The sequence below is a fragment of the Ciconia boyciana genome, chromosome 1 (assembly GCF_034638445.1).
Source record: "Ciconia boyciana chromosome 1, ASM3463844v1, whole genome shotgun sequence".
Lineage (NCBI taxonomy): Eukaryota > Metazoa > Chordata > Aves > Ciconiiformes > Ciconiidae > Ciconia > Ciconia boyciana.
In genome coordinates this window covers 189,702,156-189,720,359 of record NC_132934.1, presented here as the reverse complement: position 1 = coordinate 189,720,359, position 18,204 = coordinate 189,702,156, and the positions used below count along the sequence as shown (strand labels likewise).

The window sequence follows — 18,204 nt, the reverse complement described above, 5'->3', positions numbered from 1 at the left end:
CATCCTTCAAATTGTATTTCTTAGAAAGAACAGACATGCTAGCCAGTATTCCAAACAGACTGAATTCTGTCAGTATTCTGAATAGGCAAATGATCTTCATTCCTTCAGTATCCTTGCTCACTTATGTTACATATTTTATGCTCTAACAAAAGCATATACACGAATGATTCACATTATAATCAAGGCCATGAATGTTGGTAACGTGAACCATACATATTCTTTAATGTTGTTTTTGAGTACAGGAAAATAAAATATCTTGAGGTTTGGAGCAGAAATACAAGTGATACTTTCTAATATCACTAACTAATTTCACTTTAGGGTTCCATTATCACAGCATAGATACTAGGTTTCATTTTTATTACTAACAGGCTTTACTTATCACAGTAAAAATAGGCTGTTAACCACAGAAAGTAAAATTCATCATCAAAGTTCTGGTTTTGTTTAGGAATCAGACCTTTTCAGATATTCTGTCAAATAATAAACTCTAGTTATCTATATGTGACTTAAAAGAAACTACATGTGTTTTGAATGCAGAATATTTCCCTGTAATATCTGTAAAGCTATACATACCTGAAGAGCATGCGCTAGATAGAATGAGAAGCCAAGGAAAAAGGGTATTGACAATCCTGAAACCAGCTTCCTGCCCGGAGCATCAAGTAGTGTAAGCAGAGTAATAGTACTGCTTGAATGAACAGGTAAAATGCTTTACCCTTATTGATGATCTGTAAATAGAAATTATATGTGTATGAACTTCAAAATAAAAATAAGTGAAAATTAAAATATAGAAAGGCATACAAAATACAAGAATACATCTATTGACAAAAAATGATAGCTGCATTTTTGATGATTTATCATGTGTTCAGACTATCCAATTTCATCTCCACCTTCTGAATTTATTTTTCAAATTACTTCTTAACATTCCAGATTATTTATTGAGTGGAGCCAACAATTATGAAAGAAGATAGATGTAAGAGCATTGTGATGACAGAAACTTTTTGTCTAATCTGTTATAAAATGCCAGTGAGGGAGATGCTCCAGCATCGCCAGATAGCCTGGTTCCAGTCTTTAACTGTCCTTGTACTTAGAAGGATTTTCCAAATATGTAGCCTGTTCTTCTTCACTGTAAATTAAGATAATTTTTTCTTGTCCTTCCACAACTGGGTACAAAAGACAATTGATGACCATCTTCTTCACAATAATCTTCAGATGTCAGATTATTTTCCCCAGTCTTCTCTTCTCTAGACTAAACAAATACAACTCTTTTGAAATGTGCCTTATAAATCTTGCTTTCCAAAAACCTTTTCACTCATGTGCTCTCCTATGCATTCATCTTCACCTGGACATCAAAATAATTTTCCTTTTCCAGATTTTATTTTAACACAGAGATACAACAGTTTTATTCACTGACTTTTATTCTGGCCATTTTGCATGAGCGTTCCTTGCTTTTGCTTCATCTGTAAAACTGGGTAGTATGAATGTTACTTGCAATTTTGTGGTACTCTAGAGCAGTAGGCCCCACAGACCCTTGAAACAAAATGCATCTATCCACCTCTTCAGTAACTTTTTTGGAAATCAGTAATGACACTTAATTTTTTTTGAATAATTCACTTGTTCTTATTTTTTTCCTTTTCTTCAAAGAACTGGATAAAATAGGGATTTTGTGTGCCTTCTACTTAGTAATACGATAGCTTTTATTTTTACAATTAACAGCTAAAACAAGAATTATAATATTCTTAATAAATAAGCAGACAGATAGATGGATGGACAGGCAGGCATAAATCTAGTTTTCTTTGAGAATCAGGCATAATAGAAGGAAGATTTTACTCAAAGCCTGTATCTCTCTCTATTGTCTCAAAATAATGTCTGCTGAAATGGAGGCAGAAGGATGTTGCTAGTTGAAGTATACTATGGAGTCTCTTTTTGACGATTACACAATTATTAGTTCGTGGCAAAAGTATGTCACGTTCTGCATTGTTTTCAATGAGTTTTGTCTGAATAAAGCCAAAATATTCTGGACCAAGAAAAGTAAAACAAAGGATGTAAGATAATAACAGATCAAAGAAGTGCTCTAAATACTGCAGTGGCTGTCTGTCTTCACATTTATTTCCAGATGCCTGCCTCTAGAGAATCGAGTCTCTCTACTTTTTTTAACCAGAGACAGTTTATCCCAGGAATCTCCAAATCATTTCCTTGGAAAGAAGAAGAAAAAAAAAAAGTGAAAAACTGGGCAGTGGTTTATGACATCTAGCCCAGATTTTCTGCTTCTTTGCTCTACTTCACTTGCACAGACTATGCAACTATACCACAATCACATATGAAAGTTCTTCTAAGAAGTGGTTTCTACGGTTTGGTTTTGCTTTTTAATATTCATAGTTTATTCATAGGGTACTTTCATAATGAATTCCTGAAATTTAGTAGTTGTTCTTTGTAATCTAGTTAATCTATCCAACTGCAAAACATCCAAATCCCATGATACCTAGGTGTGCTCTCAATATACTAAATGAGTGAATAGGCTTAAGGGCTCCCAGCAGCCTTACACTCCTGCTCAGAGCCACTCATTCCCCATCTCCGCAAAAGCCTTTTTACAATTCTTCTACCCTTCAGCCGAAATTCTGATGTAGTCATCTCCTTGCCATACTGCAATGTAGCTTCCAGCAGCTCCTAAAAACTATGTCCCCCCACTTCCTTGGGAAACACAGAGAGGCAAACCCCCAACAAGTAATTATTTGAGCAGGAGTGATGGGTGCAGAATGTATTTGCAATGAAGAGAGAAGCAGTTTATGAAGACTTCTCTAGCAGACAGTCATACTTGCACTATTTGCCCTAACATTTCAGAATCTCTTTTCATAGAAGTCTTAAAATGACTCTTTTCCTCAAAACAGGAACTACCAGTTCCAGAGTTCAGACATTAGGTTTAGAATATGCAATGTATTCAGAGAGAAGTGGACAACCTCAAATATTTTGTTTGGTTGTTTCATGTCATTTTCTAAAACTATGCTCGAGGGGATCACAGTATTGGACTTTTATATAATGCATTTGCATTTCAAAATTACAGGTCATTATAGAAAGAACACTTTTTTTTCAGCTAGGTATGTAATATATGTGACAGATTTGCTTTATATTTTTCTCCATCTATGTGTATATAATTCTACTTGTATTTTTCATTGATGTTCTCTTGCTTTTTTAATGTAGTTTCTATTATTTGCAAGAACATATTTCTATTATTTGCAAGAAAGTAACTCTCCTGAAGCTAAAGCAAGCCAAAGGTACAGAATCGTACATTCATATTACAGAAGTGATTTTTCCCAACATAGTTCCCCACTGTGTTGTACATAGGGTTGGTGGCAATACAGTAAAGGCAGAATAGCCCGCTAGTTCCTCCAGAAAAGCTGCCTGGATTTCTGCAGGACTGCTTCTCCAAATAAATTATGCTACTTAATCTATAGGTAAATTTATCGCTGAATAGTTCTTATGATGGTCTATTTGCTTCCCAGTGTTCCATTAAGAATCATTTCCTATTAAGAATTGTTTCTAAACACCTATTCCCAACCTTCCTTCTCAACTTCTGGCCATTTTCCTTTAATCTATAGCATCCTAAAATTTTTCTCAATTTATTTATTTCATTTACGTCCTTTATATACTGACTAAATTTAAAATTAGTCAGTATTGTATATACAAAAATTTTCATCACCCCAAATCACTCTGTTTGTGGATTATATACATTTAGTAAATTTAGCATGTTTTAATGAGAGTGGTTACCTTGTTTTGCATTTATCTGTTTTCTTTTAAACTACCTGTGACACCATACCAAAATGACTTGAGCATTATAGATGTGGTTATAACAGCACTATATGTAACAGATCTAGTAGCTCCTTAATTTTATATTTTTACATGTAACATACAAACACAGTGATGGCTTTCTTCGCATAAACCCAATGGCATTGTGATACCTTTCTTGCATTTACCACACTTTAGACAGATATTTCAAGCATTGATTTTGCAAAGTAAAGTAGCAAGTAGAGATCCTCAGCACTCACCGGAGGACCTGACCCCCTTTCAGAATCGGCATATAGTTTTTATTTGAGCAGTTTATTTCCTCTCTTTACTTCTGAGTAACTTAATGCGTTAGTTGAATATTGCCTTTTATGTTCCAACATTTTCTGACTTGCCACATTTTCCCTTCCCTTTTTATTTTCTGTCTTCAGACTTAAGCAGTTAATCCCAGTTCAGAAAGTAGTCTATGAATGCAATTTTATTTTCCCTTTTTGTGCATCCTGCATATAGTTTTCTACAACCTGTAAAATTAGAAATTATCATGAAAATAACTGGTGACCTCACTAGGTCAAAATATGACCTGGAACCTAATAGTAATTACATCACATACTGGAAAACTGTCCAAGTAATACAGAGATTATGTAAATCCCAAGATATTATTGCACATCCCTTTTTGAAATCTATATAAATATTCAGTAAAGCACTTATCCCAACATGTGCATGATGAGGTCACTATTTTATATTGAAGTGTGCCCACTTCAGCACAAGGTCCTTCTCAAAAGTCTCAGAATAAAACATCATAAGCAAATACATTATATTTCAGGCTTTTATCCTACAAGGAGGTCCACAGAGGTGGGACCCAAACTGCATTTTAATAATGAACTAAATCTATTTACCCAAAAGGTCATATACTGACCTTTTTATTGTAACCTTGCTTATTTTGAAAAGAATATTCCCTCATCGAACTGGCTTTCCAGTTTCCATTTAAAAATACTTCCACATCAGATAAATACTGTTTTACCTTTTATTGTCCTCCTCTGACTTTCTTAATTTACCATTTTTTCAGATTTTCTACACCTTTTTTCTTTTTATTAAGTCACACATTACATCCAAATTTATACATTCATTGACTTTTCTGTTCAAGAAACAGTAGTCTGAAAGATACCTATAGATTATTGGTTTTCATGCCCCTGCGATTTTAATTCAGAGCAGGCTATTACAGTTGTAATTATTGCCAACTAGATGTAGTTTATAAGGTTACATGTGTTTGACTGAGCTAAACAGGGCCCAGGCACATGCTTGAGCTCTACCATGTGATAATCCATGCCATTTAACTGTCAGCATGCTCTTTGGTATGCTTTTGGCTCAGGCCAGCGAGCACTCAGGTAAGACACAGCAAGATTTGGGGAATAGCATGGGCTAGGGACTGTTCTTAGTAGGCAGTATGAACGAGGCCACCCTGCTTCAGGAGAGCAGATGGGTTAGCCATGTGAATGTGAACTGTAATTTGCTACCAACTCTTGACTGGGCTGTTGCTCTTTTTTTTTTTCTAGTACACATGTCATATAAGAAATTAAATGCAGCTGAAAATTGGTAGAGAGTAAGCATACCTTCTTATGCTCCCATTACCAAACCTGTGTGAAGGATGAATGCTGTTGGCATGGGAGAGGGATGGAGCAGCATTAGGCTGACTGTGACTTCCCCGCAGAAGGAGAATTTTCAGCCTGTGAGTAGGAATGGATCTCGGCTACCTTGTGCTACCTCCAGTGGGCAGAACAGGGGTACAGAATCTGGACCCCTTCACATTTTCAGATACTTTTCTATATTTTCAATCATCATTTTTGTTTGTTGTCTCTTCAACTATCTTTTCAAATACATGATCTGATTTGTAGACAGTGGTCTCAGATTTCCTTTTATTCAGTATTACTCTATGGGAAACAAAGAGAAAAATTAAAAGTTGAAGAAATTTGAAAAAAATCTGCTTTCTAGTGTTTCTTTAAAAGTTTCATATATTTTCAGATTATATTAGCAAAACTATAGTAAGCAGCTAACTAGGCTTTCTCAGATAGCATCACATGGTCCGAGCTTTCTTTCCTCTCTATTTTATCTTTGCATGATGGCAAGCTTGAAGTTCCCATTTCCAGTTCCGTTTTCTTTTCTCCTACTTTATACTTCACTAAACATTTATTTACAGCAGAATCTTCCTCTTATTGTATTGCAAAGTTATTGCTAAACCATCTTTCTGCTATTACTCTTCAAACCCTTTACATTTCTGTCAGTGATTTTCACAGTATGTTTACCCTTTTTCTGGTCTCTTTATTAAACCAGAAGTATTGTACATTCATAAGGTCTTCATTTTAGATCTAGTATCTTTTTTTTTCTGATCACTATCCGATCCAGGACTGAATTAACTCTCATTACTTCTTCCAGTTGTTTTAAGTAGTATACAAAAATATCCTCCTGTAGCCTATTTTGAAACATTTCTTGCATGTAACTCAAATTCCTCTTTTACAGCTTTTCACACATTTATTTTCATATACATAGCAATATATGTATGTATAATATAGATATATTATAATATGTGTATATATATATCATAATCATAGAGACAGTCAAATGAAACAAACCTTCAACACAATCTTCATGGATTTTGCATCTTCCATTTTCATTTGTGAAATTATTTCTGTGTCTGCCAGCCATGTGAATTGCAGGATCTGCAAGCAGGGTGGTTGTTTTATAAATTATGCTTCCCTCACCTTATCTTCCTTATATAGCAACAGATAGTTATATTCTATTTATGTCTTAGCCACACTTGTTTGTAATGCGATCAAAGAACATTTCATGGAATTTGTACTGGTACTGCTCCTCTCAAGACCACATGTACCTAAGCTGTGTTTATGAACAGAAAGACCTAATTTTTCATGATTATTTCATTTCCTGCAGGACTTTATAGATGAAGTATGTTTTCACATCTCAATGTAGCAATATTCACTCGACTTTATTCTCCTCTTGCAAGTGTTTCCCTATGGTTACACTTACCCATTTGCTGACAAATCTTTCCTGTTTTGTTAGTATTTCCAGCTATGCTTTCCTCACTATTCTTCATAAATTAAAAAGATAGACATTTTAACTGGTTGTTTTAACTGAGACATTATCACACAAAAATTGCAAATCAAAAATACATAAACTTGAGTGTAAAAATAATTTTATCTTCAAACTACAACTCTACATTTTAGATTGGTAGTACTATTAAACAAGCAATAGTTTTGTAACTTAGCAAGCAATATCAATACAGTACTCTCAAAACCATAGTCATTTTCTAAAACTATGCTAATTCAAGTCAGTTTGATGTACTTCCTTCTAACAATAATATGCCATTGTTAGAATTGTATTATTTCTCATGATGAGTAAGACCTGATTCCATAACTACTCTACTGTAAAATGAATACAAGTCTTAAGTAAGGGACTATTTCAGGATCTGTATTGTATTATATAGTTAATAGAAAGGACAAATCTTCGGTAAGCAGCGGCGACTTAACTTTATGTATGCCAAATTATACCATTTGAGGATATACCCCAGAAAATCCTAACAGGTTTTACATAGTTTTTAATATTCTTTCTTTCTTTTTCCACGCATAATTTTCATATGGTTCATTTTTACAAAATTAGTTGCAGTTGATTCATTCTAACAAAAAACTTACTGCTACTACTGTACAACACAAAAACTCATCATCAGTGTAACTGTTTTAGAGATTCTAAATTTCCTCTACTTTCTAATCCTTGTCTGTAAAGTCATCCTCATGCTCAGTAAATGAATCTGGCAAAGAAGGTGCTTTTTTAATGGGCTCAAAATTATGCAAAGTCCTGCTTATAACTACACTAGTTAAAAACTTTTAGGCACCATAAATTACATTCTCAGCCACACCTCCAATCATTTTCTAGTAAGTTGCTATTATTACTGTCATTGCAAATTACTGTAAGTATCAGAAGAGGCTTCAGAATCATATTTTACACATCTAAACCGGAAAGTTCTGAACTTCACTATTTATGTTTTATCATGTACTTGGCATTCCTTTTATTGCAATCCAAAGAATTCAGATTATCTAAAGAACATTTAGTATAGATAATAAAATATGTAGGTAACTACCCCTCAGAAAACATTAACTTTTATTTAATGTTTCTGCTATAACAAAGCATGATTAGCAAAAATTATCCTGGATGCACATCTTTTAGTTGTCTTTTTTTTTAACTTTAACTGCTTATATTACTATCAATACAAAGCACTCTTTCCATTAACATTCCTCTTTATTTGCAAATAAAATCTGAAAACTTCTGCCATACCATTTATGAATGCAGCATGTTTGCTTTCATTCAGACGCTCTTCTTAAGTTAGCATTCCTATATTGAACAAGTACCATAAGTCTATATTTTTACAGCAATGTTTATCTCTGTCTATAATTATGATTCCATTGATGTAAGAGGCAAGGTACTTTGATCCAATGAAGGCACATGTGTCATAAAAAACTTAAAATGCTGTCACTGAATTGTTAAGTTTCTTATCTGGTTTACTGGAAGTCCTAAAATAGCAGATCCATCCAGTGTTTAGAAGTAAACATATTCTTGAATATATATGATCATGCTTAAGGCAATATTTTAGGCAAATGGATGCATATATGAGAGAAAAATGGATCAGTATTGAACCAAAAGTGTTAGGAGAGTCCAGTGCAGAACGGAACAGGAAACTCAGGTTAACAAAAGGAAGAAAAAAAGGGAGAAGACAGAGAATTCAAGAGAAGGAGAGATCTTTAATAGGTATAAATCAAGAAAATATTACCATAGGAAGGCAGAAAATAATTTCACCTTTTAATAAGTCAGACTTTACCAGTACACAACTTTTTAAATCTATCCCACTTTTTGCAAGTGAGCCATGTAGGACTCAATTTTTAAAATAAAGACTAATGCTATATTTTGTTAAATTTAAATGTCTTTAATATGGATTTTATATTCTTCACATTTGATTTTACATTTCTACAAACATCTTTAAATTACAGGTACATTAGGAAACCAGCACATTTTATATGAAGGCAGAAGAACAATACTTCTTGACTATTCAAAACCATAAAAAATTCACGAGTGCCATATTCTTCTTTTTCTATGTCTTCACTACAGTACTATCTCTCACAGAAAATACTGGTATCAGCATCAAAGGAAAGGGTCAGCAATCTTCCACATCAGAAGTTAGGACAATACTCTCAACGTGGAAGGTAGGATGGTCAGAGAGGTAGCAAGTGAAAAGCTTCAGAAGAGATGGCAGCTAAAGAGTCAGGAAAAAGAAAAAAAAACAAGGAAAGATAAGATAACAAGATCAAAAAGGACAGGAAAAAGCAAAATACACAGGAAATAGCAACAGTAACAATTGTGCTTATTCATTTTAGAAACAGTACAAGAAGAACACTGACAGAAAAGGTGACGAGTAAGGCAGCCATTCTTAAAAAGAAAGAGGTCTACAGAAAAGACCTAGTATGGTATGAAATGCTCAGTTATTCCTCTCTTAAGGTGACAGGCGACTCAACTTGTAGTTTGAGCTAGTCAGTTCAAAGCAGCATTCCTGCAAATTCAGTAGACCGAATCGGGCACCTCCAGAGGGCGATTCATCCCATCCTAAGGTCTGAACCTTAAGACTCAGAATCATGTATTTGAAATGTAATTGATTTTGTGAAGTTCACTAGGTTTTTGTGAATCTAGCAGTATATCTAAAAGCTGAATACTTATGGATAACAACATTTGGATTAAAATAATATGAGAAACAGCATATTTTCAACTTCCTTTACTCTGAACAAAGAAAATTTCCTAATGACTTTCATCTGCACAGAACATGTAATAGGTTTGTGCTGCATAATATTTTTTCATTACTGAACATGACTCGTGTTCACTATACTGAGCACAAAAATGAATTCTGACTCAAATAAAAGAAAGTTTGCTTTTCTGTTACGACTAATTATGTACTACTGGGGCTTTAAGTGTATCTGCTGTAAGTAAAAAAAAATCAAAGCTTGACATCACTGGGATTCTATATTCCCACCATTAAAACCTGATTCAGGAAATATCACATTTAACTGATAGTTAAAATGGCACTGCTGATATTTCAGTAATTTGTTACTAAATACAGTAAATACCATTGTGAAAAAAATGCTGAAATCCTATGTCATGGTCATGGATACTTACATTATAATGGTTATTTTAAATGAACTATAATTAAATACAAGAGTCATGGGTGAAGGGCTGGTATTAAAGTTGGTATATAGCCGTCTCTGTGCAGGAAGCTTCAGTGTGGAGCAGTTCTGCGGGGACAACCTCTTCATACCACCTTCACCAGCTTGCCAGCCCAGACGCAAAAACAAGACTCTGCTCTTACAGAACTGCAGTACCAAAGCATAAATAACCAGAAAAGAGGATGGGAAAGGGAGCTTTCCTCCTGGGCACTGAGCTGGGGGCTGGAATATACACCAAAGGGACAGTCCACAGTCTGCACTTTCTTGTTAGTATGGAAAGTCTGAGAGACATAATCCTGGGACTGTGAAATTCATACCTCATTGGAGACCTATGCATACAATGGTCTTCCATTAATGACTGTTTCAGAATACAGTCATGCTGATACTGCCTATTACTTGAGGACAACACAGAGTTGTCAGTTACAATGCAATTAAAAAGACATCTTTAAAATGTAAATATTGGTCCACTTGAAATGTGACTTTGCACTGAAAAATATATAGGATCGAAACAATTCTAGAGTCATGTAATATAAAATAGTGTAACACTAATGCAAAACAACATAACAGTAAGGGCTAATTATAAAATACAGCATGAAGTCTCTTATTTAGAACTTCTAAAAGTTGTATCTGCATTTAATTTCATTTTCCTTTTAGAATTAACATAAGGACTACAGCTATGTCAGATTTGCAGTACTCGTATCTTCACTGGGTGCTCTTAAAAACTGCTGCCCAGTGACACAGACACTGCACAGGAAAGGGAACCCTATCACACAGCAATTTATAATGTAATTCTTATGCAGACCTATCTCTCTCTATTAGCAGAAATTAATACACTACCTTCCAAAAAGTAGATGTTACCACTCCAAAATTATTTGTGAATTGGCACTGTAAGGCTCTCCCTGCTCCACCCATTTTCACTCTTTCTGTCCCCAGTCAGCAATGGGGCAGTTTTAGAGGGGATGCTACTCTGCTGTACATCAGCTCAGGGCTCAGTTACTAAAGTGTTGCTAGGTGGATAGTTAAGGCATTTTATGCATACCACCAAGTGAATATAAGAAAATGGGAGGTCCCTTTCTCTGTATTTAAAAATAAACAAGTTTTTAGCATGGTAATTCATGAAGACCAGTTATAGTCACTATATAAATATTAGTTAATTGCTCAGTTCAAAAACTACATCATTTCCCTAAACATTTACTCTGCTGTAATACCATATATACTCATGGGAATCATGCAGTAACTGAGCACATAAACGAACAAATTGCTGAATTAAACTTTTGTTGCCAATTTCCTAATTTATTTTATTTTATTACAGCGTATGGATGAAATCCACACAGTGATGTCTGACCTGTAATGAAAGCCAATGTAAGTAATCCATTGTTCTACAGCTACATTTGGTTATGAATTAATTGACTTTGCCTACTCCTGTTGAATAATGAGTAATTAGCAGTTTTGATTTTCAATTTCAGTATTAGGTTTTGCACACAAATTTTGCCACTCTTAAGTGTTACTGCCTGCCTGCCTGTGCCCTGCCCCAAATGCTAGCAACTAGAATTAACAACAGAAATATATATAAAAAACTGGCTTTGATTTTTTGATGTCTAATACAGTTTTTTTTAAGAGCTAACTTAGGAAGACAGAACATTGGGGCAGTCATCATTTCCTAGTAGGATAATGCATTTTGTGATTCAGGTTGGCTCTGAAAGTCAATTTAAAGCCTTCCTTAGAGGCAACTGCGCTAAAGCAAAAATGCACAGAGAGTAAAGTATAGCTGAGCACAGCAGTTAGTCAGAAAGCTGAAGTCTCAAATCTGTTTTCCATGCACGCATAAAGCATAACATGTCTGAGCACTAAATACAAAATATTAGTGTAAACACTTACCTGACTCCTCCCTTTCTACCCTATTGTTTCTCCTATGCTCATTACATTGTTTTTCACCTTTCCCTTCCTTCTGGTAAAGGAAAATAATTTCCTCCTCTCCATTTCAGTTTCTTCCTTTCACATGTGCTTTTTCCTACTCACCTGCACAATTTCTGAAATTCCAAAATTTAAAGCGACGCCCATCAAAATTTCACCTGGGGTGAAATACCAAGTTCTTAAAGCTTTTAGCATGGCTGAAGATCAATGACTTAAAATTTAAGTGTTTGCGTTCTCTCATTTCCAACAAGATATAAAATCACCAGAATAAAGTTTAGCAATGAAAATCTATTTAGATAACTGTAATCTTAGAATAAGATCACCATTCTGTGAAGAGCTCTGCTCATACAGCAAAACATAACAATGATTTTTGCTGATTTGGAACTATATTATTATCTGTGATACCTTCTTTTTATGCTTAGCTGTTATGACACGCGCACGTCCACTTCTCTCCTTTAGTAGCCATTTTAAATGATGCACTGAATGCTTCAACAAATGAAATTACTCATGTCTTTAAATACTTTATAACCAGCTTATGATAAGATATTTAGAAGGAGACAAAAATAGCTAAGGACTAGCATATTGTACACAAATGTAAATATTTTTTCTCCTGTAGCAATTCATAAACAACATTTATTACCTCTATTCATGACATATATTTTTAGATGCCAGCTCTTCTAAACACAAAATCCGTCTTTACAAGATTTTTTTCAAGTAACTTAATAGCCATTATATCAAATGGTGTTTCACACATAGTATCAACATTTGATGTTTCACTGACATGATAAAACAAAGTTAGCTCAGTATAAGTTACTTTGTAGAGGATAGTGCCAAAATTTCAAGGTGTTAACTCTCAATAATCATGAACTCCTGCAGTCTTTAAGATAAAATGAGATATGACAAGCAACAAGAGTAAAGCCAATTTTTAGGGACCAACACTGACTAACTAAAAGAGTGATCTCCATATCCACTATAAAAATCTGCCCAAGAAAGAAACACCAAAATAGTTTACCATTAAAATGTACCCTCTAACAAAAAAAAAAAAGTATGCTTTATTTTCTTATTGCTACAGTGATCTTGCTGCCTAACCTATTTGTATTGTCAGGTGCTGAAAGGCTTATTAATTAATTACTGAATTTGAAACTTTTACAGAAATCATGCTTCTGGCTGGCTAAGTTTAGTCATAGACATAGGTATGCAATCATATATTAAGAAGGAAAACTGTTAAATAAAAGCTTAAAACTTATGAAAAGATCTGTGCCAAAAAAACCCCCTGCATTTAAAAAAACCCTTGCATTTAGGAGGATGCCCTAAGACATCTGCTTTCAATCTTTCTGCAGACTCTTTAGTCTTCATTAACAACTTCTAAGGGATCTGCAAAATAATAATTAAGAAAAGCAACCATCCTGTCAGTAAGCTTCAACTTATCACCAGTAGGTGCAATCATCCACTGGATTGATTAATTAATTTATTTATTTTCAGGAAGGTCATAGGTCACAGAAAAATGCGCATCAAAGGGACCAGGCTTTAGAAATCAGAGATTTTTTCTGCTGTTTAGTAAGACGAACATTATCTAAAAAATCATAATTCATCATGTGGAAAAAAATCATCACATTCTAATGAGTACTACATGAAGAGGGGAAAAAGAACAAAAGAATTCATCTATGATCAGCAAATTTCAAATGATGGGACACGTCCTACTCGGAGAAGATGCAAACTGTATGTTGGAAAGGAGAGGCATTATTATTTTGCACCCAGCACTTCCACAGCATCTCATTTGAGTCCCTTTTTGCTTGGCACTGGTGAGGCTGCACCTCAAATACTGTGTTCAGTTTTGGGCCCCTCACTACAAGAAAGACATTGAGACATGAGACATCCAGCAGGAGCATGTCCAAAGAAGGGCAATGAAGTTGCTGAAGGGTCTAGAGCACAAGTCTTATGAGAAAAGGAGGCTCAGGGGAGACCTTATCGCTCTCTACAACTACCCGAAAGGAGGTTGCAGGGAGGTGGGTGTCAGTCTCTTCTGCCAAGTAACAAGTGATAGGAAAAAGGAAATGGCCTCAAGTTGCACCAGGGGAGGTTTAGATTGGATATTAGGAAAAATTTCTTCACCAAAAGGGTTGTCAAGCATTGGAACAGGCTGCCCAGGGAAGTGGTTGAGTCACCATCCCTGAGGGTATTTAAAAGACATGGTGCTTAGGAACATGGTTTAGTGGTGGACTTGGTAGTGTTAGGTTGATGGTTGGACTCAATAATCTTAAGGGTCTTTTCCAACCTAAATGATTCTATGATTCTTTTGTCTGCCTGCATCTGCAGTGCAGAACCCCATAGGCAGGAGGCAGAAGAAAGTATAGTGGGACAGAAGAGAAGCTTTAGATGGGAGGGATTTGTGGGATCATTTGTACCTTTGCGTGTAACTGTTCCTCAGGTAAGAAGGAAAGTAGGTTTTCCACTTAAAAAGGTCATGTGCAGGAACTGGAGAAGAAGCTGGAGTTCCAGAAGACACAGGAAAGGGTGTAGCTAGGGCAAGCATGGAGTGACCTAGATTCAGATAGAGAGCTGTAGCCGTGTTCTGTGGTAAAGTGACTTCCAACTGACCCCAATATATTTATCCAACTGTCATCTCTTCAACTCTTACAGAAACCCTGTTCTGATCCCTATTCCAAATTCTTTGTTCACACACACTCATCCCCAGTCCTACGCATACACCCCATCACTGCTTCTGTACCCATATGCCTTGCCTAGACTCATGAATCCCTCTCTCCTGTCACTCACAGATGATACCAAATAACCATTTTCCACACTACAGCAGAAGTCACTCTCTCCTCCCTTACATATTCCTTTCTGATACAAGGCAAAGATTCCCCTCAATCTCATATTCAACTAGTAGCTTAAGCCTGAGCAAAGGCAACTTCAGAATCATGTAAGTTAGCAACAGGTATTTAGCAGATAATATGAAAACACGCACAAACCACCTCATTTTCCATACATGTATCAAAACACACAAGTAAGAAATACAGAACAAAAAAAGGTTACACAGAGCATGCTTGCCTGCCAACTTTCTTCAGTTCCTTTTAAAACACTATTGTCAATAACATTTGTTTCCAGTATTTTGTTGAAATTTAATAAAATACACTACAGTAATTTTCCATTAGACAACTGATTTTTTCAGGATAAACATACACCATTACACCATTTGAATAAGGCTTATAATTTGGCATTTCTCAAATTCAACATCCCCATAATTCCTAACATAAAGATACGCAGTATGTTGGAAAACACAACATCTCTACAAACTACTTATGGATTTGCTTGCATAGTACTCAGGACAATGGGAAGTAACCTATGTCAAGGGCAATTAAAAGCACTGATAATACAAATATTTTATGATTCTGGAAAATTTTCAGTAGGAAAAAAAAGTAATGAGACCTGATATGAGGACAAAGATTTTTACAATGTAAAATTACCATCCAGGGAGCTGACATAAATTAAAAGAAGTTGGTCAAATAGAATTGGGATTCTATTAAAATTAATAAACAGATATTGTAGTAAGACATGCTAATACTTCTAAGGAAAGTTTACATCTGTTAATAATGACAGAATAGAAAATTTTAAAATCTGTTTTTTGGCAATGAGAAACCAGGTATTAATTCAAAGTCAGATATATATTTTAATCTAGTGGAGCTGACAAGTTTAATCTTTGTCTGATAAGGACCCAAGACTTGAAAAATTATACTCACTTCTCAGAAAACTAAATCTACTAGTCCCGAGTATATATGAAAAGTAGGGATAGCAAAGACTTTTAGTGATACTCAAGGACAATGCAATGATTAAGAATCCCGCAATTCTGTTACTGGGGATGGCGTGGTGGGGACAGAAGGGTTAATGCAACCAGACAGCTCTTCCTGGCTCCTTTCTGGGAACCTCTCGCTGTTCCTTCTGGTGGAGAGGCATACAACCTATCTAAAGCTGAGAAAGTGGGGAGTGTTCTCTACCTTTTCATACACTCCAGAACTGTGGTTCCCATATTTTTGGAACAACAGATCATTATCAGCCCTTAATGTTTTTCAAAAACCACCACACACCCATCCAATCAAACTTTTAATTGGAAACACTATTTAAAACACTGTTAACTATGGTTTAGTCAAACTTAGCTGTTCAACTTACCATAGCCTTGTAGTCCACCAGTGGTTTGTGGACCACAGCTTGGAAACGGTTCCAGCTGTTTCAAAGGTACAATGATGTCTTCTACTCCATCCCTCCCTCCAGACCTTCTGGTTTGTGTGTGAAACATTCTGCTTCTTTATCTGATTTCCCCTGGGATTAATTTTAGGGCCTGCTACTGCTTTTAGCTTTCTGAAGTAGTAGCAAACTGGCATCCTCCATTGCCCACAGGTTTGTAAACAACAGAAGTAAAACTGATCTGCCCATCCATAATGTTGCTACTGCCAGATAAAGGAACAAACAGTAGTAGAGGATAAAAAAAAATATCTGCAGATTTAGGAAAATAGGACCAGTTTACATTTGACTCATGTTTGAAAATTTATCATCGATCAATAAGTACTACACATTTTTATTTACAGAAAAGCTATAATTCTGCGCAGATTGGATTTTGGCCACAGCTAGTTCAGGACAAGTGGAGTTTTCAAGACCAGTAAACAGTTGAGTTTCATGCACTTGAAAAGATGCATCCACAAAACCATGGCAGATAAAGCTGGTGCTAAGCAGCCTTTTGCCATCTTAAAGATCACCTAAATTAAAAGAAACAGTGACCAAAGGTTCCTTGTTCTTCTATTAAGAGAAACAGGGAGTTATAGTCCCCTATGAAACACTTCCATGTATTCATGGTTTTAGAGACCTTTCTCACATTACCTACTCGTGAGTCAACATTCTTCCAAACTGAGGAATCCTGATCCATTTACTGTCCCTGCAGAAGAGCTATGCCATACCTCTTAGTCATCCTTTCCTATATCATATACAGTTCTCATCAATGCTCAAAACTGACCAGCATGCCAGTGCAACTTCTCTGTTTCAAATCATTTCACCACCTTTTGCTAGTATCAACTCTATCCAGAATGATTTTAGGAATTAGCAGGAGCTGCTAAAGATCCATGCAAACACCAGTAAGATGGCTTGAGAGCCCTGGCTTCTCACAGCAGCAAGATACTACCTATCACTTTAACGGTGATATTCCACCCCTGTGACAGGCAGGATCTCCAGGATCAAAACCTGTAGTTTAAGCTCGTTGGGGCTGTGAAACCCTGAGAAACAGGGAGGAAGAATCTTCTCTTCAACTTACAGCCCCTGCTGTGGTTAGAAAGAAAAGCTACAAGTCCCTGCCTTCCTGAGCGGCAGGACTGGTCACAGCCTGCGGAGCTCACAGCTTACAGGGTGATGGCTGCTGTAATCCAACAGCCACTGCCTCTCTCTGCTGATAGATATGGCCAAACAGCGGGGTCAACAATATCTGCCCTCTGTGACAGCCATGGCTCCTGGATCACCACAGGTCCTGCCCTGAGATCCTTCTGCAACTCTTCAGGGTCAACATGAGGTCTGACTCCAACTGAGTATTCTCCTTTTATCATCTGCAATCTTTATCACTGCACTTTTTCAGACCATTTAGGAACAGGTTGACCAGCAGAGGTGCCAGTACAAATCTCTGTGAGGCGGCATTGTTGAAACTGCCCATTAGTTGCTATACTGTTCCTTAACTTGTAACCCTTTACTAATTCACAAAGAATTTTAAGTAACTCAATACTTCAATTTGTTAACAGTCTTTGGTTACGGAGCTTTTTTAAAACTTTTGGGTCACCCTTTCCTGTGTATTTGTTGACTCCTTCAAATAACTAGAAAAGCTCTAAGACAAAACTACCTTGTACAAAAGCCAAGATGATGGTTGCCTATTACACCTACCCATGTTCCTATTAATTATATTCTTTATCACATTCACTGGCATTTTGTCTGTCATGGTAGTCAGACTTATTAGTCCATTAGTCCACGATCATCCCTAGAGCCCTTTTTAAAACGAGTGTTACATTTGTTACTTTCCATTCCTCTGTTATCAAGGCTAATTTAAGTGATAGATTATACAACACAGCTCATGGCTCACCAATTTTATTTCTGAATTTCTCTAGGACTACTGAATGAACAACATGCTATCTGGCAATCTGTTAATGTTTATTCCATCAATTTGTTAAAAAAATCTTTTATTGATATTTCAAATCTGAAATATTCCCTATAAAGA

At 35.7% G+C, this 18,204-nt stretch overlaps 2 long non-coding RNA genes across 9 annotated transcripts in view; one reads left to right on the top strand and one right to left on the bottom strand.

The window, feature by feature from the left end:
* Positions 1–18,204, top strand: part of LOC140646397 (uncharacterized) — a 79,958-nt gene that overhangs the window by 16,875 nt on the left and 44,879 nt on the right. For all 7 annotated transcript variants that reach the window (XR_012040428.1, XR_012040426.1, XR_012040429.1 and 4 more), the window contains exon 2: positions 11,359–11,408. This is a non-coding gene — a long non-coding RNA (uncharacterized lncRNA). The remainder of the gene's footprint in view (positions 1–11,358; positions 11,409–18,204) is intronic.
* The window catches only part of LOC140646396 (uncharacterized), an 87,950-nt gene that overhangs the window by 53,768 nt on the left and 15,978 nt on the right, over positions 1–18,204 (bottom strand). For both annotated transcript variants that reach the window (XR_012040422.1, XR_012040421.1), the window contains exons 7-9: positions 6,402–6,488; positions 5,385–5,702; positions 571–722 (exon numbers count right to left, since the gene is read on the bottom strand). This is a non-coding gene — a long non-coding RNA (uncharacterized lncRNA). The remainder of the gene's footprint in view (positions 1–570; positions 723–5,384; positions 5,703–6,401; positions 6,489–18,204) is intronic.